The following is a 7536-nucleotide window of genomic DNA, read 5'->3' on the forward strand; positions in this document are numbered from 1 at the left end:
CAACAGGCAGACCATCAATCCCTGGTGCTTTTCCCAACGCCATGCCTTGGAGGGCTTTAACCAGCTCCCCCATGGTCACAGCACCTGAGATCTTTGCATTGACTTCCTCTGCCACTTGAGGAAGATTTTCAAAAAAAGCACTGTCACACCTATAATCTGGACCCAGTTCGTTTTTATATAAAGACTCATAAAAATTGGCTGCTCTCTTACGGATATACTTAGGGTCAGTCAGCAAAGCTCCAGATTCAGAACGTAAGGCATGAATAACTCTATTCTGCCCATTTTTCCTTTCCAAGCTAAAGAAAAACCTTGATGGTGCATCCATTTCATTTATGCTTAGAAAACGTGACCTGACCAGAGCACCCTGCGTCTTAACCCCCAAAAGGTCAGATAACTGAGTCTTCTTATTTTTTATAAGAGACTCCACCTCAGGCAAGTGAGCCAATTCTTGCAATTTTAAAATATCAGTCTCTAAGGAGCTCAAACTCAGGGTTACCTCTCTAGTGACGTTCTGAGAGTATTGTTGACATAGTTGCTTTATCTGGACTTTCCCAAAGTCCCACCATTGCTGCAATGTTCTAAAAGAATTCTTTGTAGTTTTAAACATACTCCAAAAATATTTAAAACTTTCCCTAAAACACTTGTCGTCCAATAAAGTGGTATTTAAATGCCAATAGGCACTCTTTGGCTTGATAGAATTTAAACAGATACCACACTGCACCATACTATGATCCGAAAGACCTGATGGAATAATAGAACAGTTCTCAACAATACTGCCATGATGTTTAAAAACATAAAACTTATCCAGTCTTGCTAAAGAAATTGTATTACCACGAACATGAGACCAAGTGTATTGCCTTTGTTCTCCATTAAGCTGCCTCCAAATATCAATTAATTCATGTGTTTTTTTTAACTGAACAAGACCATAACCTGGTCTTGTACGTGAGGGTACATGAGGTTCCACATGATTTCTGTCCAGATTTGACTCTGTGCAATTAAAATCACCACCCAAAATTAAATACTCGTCAACAGCAACATTTTGTAAGACAGAAGACAAAGTACTTAAAAAAAGCATTCTCTCAACAGCTGAAGTTGGTATATACACACAAATAAAAACAAAGACAACATTTTCAAAAGAGGCTCTTACTTTTAGAAGTCTACCTTTAATAACCTCTTCAACCTGATAAGAGTGTGGGCTGAAACCCTTAGCGAAGAGAACAGCGACTCCACCACTAATTGTGGTATTGTGACTTAGAACAGCAACCCCATTCCATTCCACTGCCCAATCAGCAGCATTATTAAAATCAGTATGTGTCTCTTGTAACAGCATTACATAAATTTTTTTTCTGATGAATTACTTGTTCAAATAATGCTGCTCTTTTATACATATCTCTGGCACCATTCAGATTCAGAGTAGCAACATTAGCGTGACACATACTTAAAGAAAAGAAAAAAAAGAAAAACAATGTCCACAGAAAAGACCCACTAAAAGTCATGAAATTAGGTTTCCCCCCTATCCTCATTACCACACAGCAAAATCCCCAGAGTTAAATTAACTCTGCTCAGAGAACATTTGGTCCCTCTCTACAGAGAGTTAAAATAACTCTGAAACAGAGTTAAAGTTAATGAGATACTTAAGTGATTAATTAAGTGATGATTTGGCATTAATGATGAACACCTGCTGTCAACATGCAGAATCGCTGAAGGAAAGAGAAACAAGAACAGAAAAAAAGAGAAACACAAGAACTATAACTGACTTCAGACATAGTCTTTGATGAAATCAACTGAAGACAAAATAAGACATTAAATCTCTCAAGATCTCAGCAGAGGAGGATTAAACAACTCCACAAACAGCATTACCAGCTTTACTTATTACTAACCAGATTGACTTTATTTCTGTCATGTTTACAGAAGTTCTTATTGAGAATTAACAGAGGTTTAGATGTTGACGATTTATGGAAAATGTTTGGTCACCATTATGGTGATGAGTGTTTCCTTTAGTGGGGCAGTTTGACTCTTAGCTTATTTTTTTGTGTGTTTGTGGTTTTTGTAACAGCTTTTACCAAAACACGTAATTTGTTGCAAAGAATACCAGAAGCAAAGATGTTCAGGTGATCTAGGTTTCAACAACAAAAAGTAGAATGATGTGCTTATATCATCACTGGCCAAAAGTGGTCATTTGATGTTAATAGATTATATTCACTAACAATACTGTCTTGCCACAGATTGGACATTTAAAATCTTTTAAAAACATAATGGGGGAATTTTTTTTTTCCCTAAGACACAGACATCAAGAATCAGCATATGAATCTCAACAATGGTGACATGTTTCATGCCGCAATGCATCCTGGGAGCCATGAGTTTTATACTATTGTGGCTCCCAGCATGCATTGCAGCATGACACCATTGTTGAGATTCATATGCTGATTCTTGATGTCTTTGTTTAGAAAAAAGGAGGAAAAAAAAGAAAAATCCTATAATGTATTTTAAAAATCTAAATTCAGGATGTCCGATCTGTGGCTAGAGAGTATTGTTAGTGAATATAATCTATTAACATCAAATAATCACTTTTAGACAGTCATGAGATAAGTGCATTTTTTTACTATCTGCTGTTAAAAACTATATCACCTGATCATCTTTGTTTTTGGCTTTCTTTGTAACAAATTACGTGTTTTGGTAAACACTGTTACAAAAACCACAAACTCACAAGAAGAGTCAAACTGCCCAACTGAAGGAAACACTCATCACCATAATGGTGATCATACATTTTCAATAAATCGTCAACATCTAAACCTCTGTTAATTCTCAATAAGACCTTCTGTAGACGTCAGACAGAAATAAAGTCAGTCTGGTTAGTAATAAGTGAAGCTGGTAATGCTGTTTATGGAGTTGTTTAATCCTCCTCTGCTGAGAACTTGTTGACAGCAGGTGTTCATCATCAATGCCCAATCATCACTTAATTAATCACTTAAGTATCTCATTAACTTTAACTCAGAGTTCAGAGTTATTTTAACTCTCTGTAGAGAGGGACCAAATGTTCTCTGAACAGAGTTAATTTAACTCTGGGGATTTTGCTGTGCATGCTCAGAGTTAAGTTTCCTCACTATTTTTTTTAACCTATAGACCTCTTTATTTGTAAATGATCCCTCCATCATAAAAGCCTTCGTGTTCTCAACAAACTGCTCTGTATTAGGAAAAAATTCATTAATGCGCACACCCCTTTTATTCTTAGTAGCTCTAAGAAACAGTTTAATATCATCAACCTCATACTGACCAGAAAAATCACTCGGAGAAAGACAAACACTTGAATCAGATGATGCACTATCACTTTCCGTGTCATCATACAAATCACTTGTATCTGATTTTTTCGCGTGTCTATCAACCCCAGTTCTACCAGGCTTCCTCCTCTTTAACGGGACTTTAAAATCTGCCTGCACCGTTTCCATTGGAATGACGTCACCTATGTTCTCCACAGTAGGCTGCAACTCAACATCGAGAGCATCGTTTAAATGCTTCTCTACCTCAATAACGGCTCCCCCCACCTGAACATTAGACACAACTAATGTAACACCAGAAACTGTACTTTCAAGCGCAGATTCTTCAGTTACAGCGATCACAGGAACAACATCACTTCTAGCCTCTGAGACGTGTAATCCTGTCCCTGACCCACCCGGAGTCTCGTCAACCGGCCCTGCTTCAGCACTAACAACAACATCACTTCTGACGTCACCACCACCTGACACATTGTTTGAATTTTTCCCGGGACAAGCACGAATTAAATGACCAGTTTGGCCACAACTAAAACATCTCATGTTTCCCGATGTCACGTAAATGATGTAATCATAATCATCCGCCCGAAAGTGCAAAGACAGATCCATATCAGCATCATCATTCACTACCATGTAGACGAACCGCCTAAATGAAACAACATGCTTTAATAAAGGCGATCCACCACCGATAGGGATCTTTTTAATGGGATAGACAAGTTTTCCATACCGAGACAAAGCCTTAGCTAGTATTTCATCACTTAAAAACGGCGGTACATTAGATAGCGTGACTTTCTTTGAAGGTGTAGAAAGCGGAAGTACAGGGTTAAACAGATCGTCAAGAACTATTCCTGTCTCAACTAATTCATTAGCCTTTTCGACAGTACTGAGAAATACCACAGTGGCATTATTCATCCTGGAGGCAGACATTATGTTTTCATGCCCAACTACCTCTCCCACTGCAAGACAGCACTTCTCCACACTAACCGCGGACGCCACTTTGACGCCATGACGCCGGGTCAATGAACCCAAACAACACCGTGAGTGTGGGGCCGTCATGCTCCCGGTGTTGTGCCGAATTTCGACTCCCTGCCAGAATCTGACTCCCCTCGCGTGCACGCGCAATGACGTCACTACACTAGTCGCCGAATTTCGACTCCCTGCCAGAATCTAACTCCCCCTCGCGTGCACGCGCAATGACATCAACACACTAGTCGCCGAATTTCGACTTCCTGCCAGAATCACACCATCACTTTCTGGAAAGATTTGTCCCGATATATTACTATTAAACTTGTTGCTGATTTTTCTTTGCTGTGGAAGGATGTACTGTTTGGTTTCCATGATAATAAAAGTAAAAAACAGAAAGAAATATACCTAATTAATCTATTGATCATTTTAGGGAAATATCATATTCACAAAGCGAAATTTAGCAATTCTAAACCTTCTTTTTTTGCTTTTGGTAAGGAGACGGAACAGTACATTAAATCCATCCATGATTCAAAAAATAAGAAGGCTGCTAAAACCATTCAGTTATGCTCTATCTTTAATGTATTTATTTGAAACTCTCCCTGGCTCGACTCTTTTTTTTTTTTTCTCTCTCTCTGTATTAATGACTCTTTTTGTGTTCTTACTTCTGTATCGCAATGATTTAATAAAGATAAAAAAAAAACTCCCAGCTAGAATCTAACTCCCCTCGCGTGCACGCGCAATGACGTCAACACACTAGTCGCCGAATTTCGACTCCCTGCCAGAATCTGACTCCCCTCGTTTTGTAAATGCTTAGGCATGAAAGTTTACTTTTCTGAATAATATTTAGTCTTTTTTTTTATTTTGATATAAAAAGATTCCCACCTTTATTGTTACTCTTTGTTTGATTATGGGTAAATACCATAAACAAAAATGGGCTAAAGGAAAATCCAACTTTTTGTTATTTCAGATAGATTTATGACAAATTATATTGAGTTACTAGGCCTACTTGGATTCAGTAAATAGTAAAACAAAACGCACTAGGTCTCTATGTGAAGCTTTTATGCTATTTATATGATGATCTCATACCTGTTCCTTTTTCTGTTTATATCATTTTATTTTTTTCTCTCTTTCTTTTACTTGTAGGCTATTATTATTTTATACTGTATATGCTATTTTACTATTTGTTGTTGATTTAATTTGTTCTACATTTGCATATGTGTTAGACTATTGCCATGTTTATTATTTGTAATTTGATTGGAATTTAATAAAAAAAGTAAAAAACAAAATCCTTGACTGTTCATCTATAGTTTCCACACCTGTAATTCCTGTCTGCATTTAGTGTGTGTGTGTGTGTGTGTGTGTGTGTGTGTGTGTGTGTGTGTGTGCAAATTAATAAATAACAAATGAATATAAATAGGAAGTGAAACTGATAAAAACATAACCTGTTTATTAGATCTAATGGCTGCGAGGAAGGGGGGGGGGGGGCAGCATAAATTATAACCATATGTATTTATGCAGTGACACACATAAAATCACTAGAATTTTTAAACACAGCACCTGCCGAATTTATACTCCCCCTCCAATGTCAGCTTTGCAAGAGAAAACACATGAAACTCATTCTGATGACACCTTTGTCCATGGAGGATCCTCTGCAGAAAAGCACAAGTCTTTTATGTAGATTTAAGCAGCACCTGCCAAAACCATACTCCCTCTCCAATGTATTACATTAACACACACAATTATAATGCAACTTAATGAAACTGAGCATTTTCACCGGACTACTTCTAAATTGTTTATATGATTATTTGTACTTATATATTTTTCTTTATCTTTCACTCTATTATCTTACCTAACAGATGTCTGATTCATCTGAATTAATCTTATTATTACTGATATCATCCCTTGATTATCTGCTACTATTGGAAACATTAGTACACAAAGACAAATTCATTGTACATGCAAACCCAAGGTACTTGGCAATTAAATTAGAGTGATTCTGATTTTGATTATTTAATTATTTGATTATTTTGTAATTAAAGAGCACCTGCATCGGCTTCAAAAGGAAAGCTTTTAAGGGCGGAGGAGAGATCATCCTTCTGGTCAACATACTATAAGGTGTGCTTAGCTATTGTGTATGTTGGGTTGGTTCGTTGATTGACATGGACCCTTCCATTTATAAACAAATTACAAATTACAAGAGCACTGGAAAGTATCCTGATGGATTCACAAAGACAGAAAAAAACACTTTCCGAAAAAGAGCAAACACATTTGACATTGAGGGTAAGATTGATTTGATAGTAATACAGGTGTCGGGTGAAGTGTAAGTCACATTAGTGTCAGTGAGGGTAATTTACAAAAGTCAAATAGATTTTTTCTCCTAGATGGTGAACTGCTTTACAAACGCCACAAAGGCACTCCAACTGAATTAAAAGCAAAAGTTGTTTGTGGAGCAGAACAGGCAGATCAAATATTCAAAGACTTCCATGCCAGCAGCCATGGAGCTCATACTGGCCAAAAGAAGACCAGAGATGCCATCAGCAGAAGATTCTATTGGCCTGGCATGTCAGATGATATTGACACATGGGTAACGCATCTACTGACATTTTCAAAGTAATATTGTATGTTATATTGTAGAAGTTTACTTCACAGTACTTTAATATTTTATGTTATGATGTTGATTCCAGGACTGTTTAATCATGTATTTACTGATGTTCAGTTGAAGTGGATTCATATGTACTGCATTATTTGTATTCTTTTTATTTATTTATTTACTATTTAAATGTTGTATGCTTTGGCAAGGTGGCGCAGTGTGGACCATGCCAGGCCAGCAGATCCTCAATAAAAAAGGAGACTGAGTACACGCCTATTGTGGTATGCTTTTTTTCTTTTCTATCACAACCCTAAACTAATTATGAATAATACAGCATAAAGAAGCTACAGAAATAAGCTCTATATATGTACATGCAGATTAAATTTAATATTGAAATATGAGAATTTTAAAAGACAAACTGTAGGCCTAATGATGTTGATAATGCTCAAAATATTACTAAAGTTTGGTATATGGATTAATGTTGGTTTCTTGTCATTTTTACTAGGTTACACAACCATTTGAATTGGTTGGCATGGACCTGATAACCAAGCTCACACTTACGAATAATGGAAACCAGTACATCTGCGTTATGATTGACTACCTTACAAAGTGGCCCCAGGCATACCCACTGAAAACAAAAAAAGCGCAAGAAGTCACAGACTGTTTACTCAAATTTGTGTATCAGTTTGAGGCCCCTCAAAGGGTACTCAC

The sequence above is a fragment of the Rutilus rutilus genome, assembly GCF_951802725.1.
Source record: "Rutilus rutilus genome assembly, chromosome: 1".
Taxonomy (NCBI): domain Eukaryota; kingdom Metazoa; phylum Chordata; class Actinopteri; order Cypriniformes; family Leuciscidae; genus Rutilus; species Rutilus rutilus.